The sequence below is a fragment of the Glycine soja genome, chromosome 18 (genome assembly GCF_004193775.1).
Source record: "Glycine soja cultivar W05 chromosome 18, ASM419377v2, whole genome shotgun sequence".
Taxonomy (NCBI): domain Eukaryota; kingdom Viridiplantae; phylum Streptophyta; class Magnoliopsida; order Fabales; family Fabaceae; genus Glycine; species Glycine soja.
The window spans coordinates 20,192,043-20,194,128 of NC_041019.1; the positions used below are offsets into that span (position 1 = coordinate 20,192,043).

The window sequence follows — 2,086 nt, forward strand, 5'->3', positions numbered from 1 at the left end:
ACAAAACTTAAAATAGCCATAACTTTTGCTCCGGGTATCAGAATGACTATTATTATATATGCATTTGGGGTATAAAAAAATTTCCCATACTGTGACAACCCGCTTTAGCCAGTTGGGGTCTCCCAAACTCAAAAAATCTACCGTTTACTAAGTTTTTATTTTATTTTTCAAGCATTATTGTCTTATTTTTCTAAACTTTGCTTAGGTAGTTTTCATAGTTAGAGTTTGAATTTTTGTTTGAAATATTTTGTGCTATCTTTTCATGATTTTAGGGTATTGCTCACAAAATTTCAGCTCATTTGGATATCATTTGAGTATAGTTGTAGTTTTACCCCCTTGTTAGGTGCTTGTTGAGAGATACATGATTTGCTGCATATAGTGCATGACTAGGGGCAATCTAGGTGATTTACAACCCTTTGATCTTGAAATAGATAGAACCTTGCATAGATTAGTTAGGCATAGTGTGCATCCTGATCATTCTGTGCATTTCGAGCATTTTGAGCATTCTGAGTATTATGTTGCTGGTGATTCTGAACATTCTGATTTTGAGCATTCAACTACTAATTTTCATACTAAGAACATGGCTCAACCTCCACCTTGTGAGAGGACTCTTAGGGAGATGGTTGCACCTAATTTCACTTATGAAAGCTTGTGCATTCAATATCCTGATGAGGGTGTTCCATATGTTCTCAAGACTGGACTAATACATTTGCTACCCAAGTTTCATGGTCTTGCAGGTGAAGATCCTCGCAAGCATCTTAAGGAGTTCCATATTGTTTGTTCTACCATGAAGCCCCCTAATGTCCAAGAAGATCATATCTTTCTAAAGGCTTTTCCTCATTCTCTGGAGGGAGTGGCAAAAGATTGGCTATACTACCTTGCTCCCAGGTCCATTTTCAGCTGGGATGACCTTAAGAGGGTGTTCTTGGAGAAATTCTTCCCGGCATCTAGGACCACTACCATCAGAAAAGACATTTCAGACATCAGGCAACTTAGTGGAGAGAGCTTGTATGAGTACTGGGAAAGATTCAAGAAATTGTGTGCAAGCTGTCCTCACCACCAGATTTCTGAGCAACTCCTTCAATATTTCTATGAGGGACTTAGCAACATGGAGAGGAGTATGACTGATGCTGCCAGTGGTGGAGCTCTTGGTGATATAACCCCTGTTGAGGCTAGGAATTTGATTGAGAAGATGGCTTCCAACTCCCAACAATTGAGTGCAAGAAATGATGTTATTGTCCTTAGAGGAGTCCATGAGGTGGCCACGGATTCATCTTCATCTATTGAAAATAAAAAGCTTGAGGGAAAACTTGATGCCTTGGTCAACCTAGTTACTCAGCTTGCCATGAATCAGAAATCTGCACCTGTTGCAAGAGTCTGTGGTCTATGTTCTTCTGCAGATCACCATACAGATCTTTGTCCTTCTTTGCAGCAATCTAGAGTCAATGAGCAACCTGAAGCTTATGCTACAAACATTTATAATAGACCCCCTCAGCAGCAAAACCAACAACAACAGAATAATTATGATCTTTCAAGCAACAAATACAATCTAGGTTGGAGAAATCATCCAAATCTGAGATGGGCAAATCGTCCACAACAACAACAGCATGTCCCTCATTTCCAGAATGTTGCTGGTCCAAGCAAGCCATATGTTCCTCCTCCAATACAGCAGCAGCAACAACAACAGTCACAACAAAGACAACAAGCAACTGAGGCTCCTCCTCAACCTTCCTTAGAAGAGTCAGTGAGGCGAATTTGCAGAACAGCTAGTGAGTTTGCATTGATTATAGGAGGCGAATCAAGTGACCAGAAAAGATAATTTTCCCCTGCCATTCATTGATCAAATGCTTGAGCGCTTGGAAGGTAAGTCACATTACTATTTTCTTGATGGTTTTTTTGGTTATTTACAAATTCATATTGCTCCTGAGGATCAAGAAAAGACCACATTCACCTGTCCCTTTGGCACTTTTGCCTATAGGAGGATGCCCTTTGGCCTATGCAACGCCCTTGGTACCTTCCAGCGATGTATGCTTAGCATTTTCAATGATTTTTTAGACAATTGCATAGAGGTGTTTATGGATGATTT

General features: G+C 40.0%; 1 non-coding gene across 1 annotated transcript; it reads right to left on the reverse strand.

The window, feature by feature from the left end:
• Window positions 1-958: 958 nt before the first annotated feature.
• LOC114397774 lies at window positions 959-1,065 on the reverse strand. The gene has a single exon (XR_003663399.1). It is a non-coding gene; the product is annotated as a small nucleolar RNA R71 (small nucleolar RNA).
• Window positions 1,066-2,086: the final 1,021 nt, after the last annotated feature.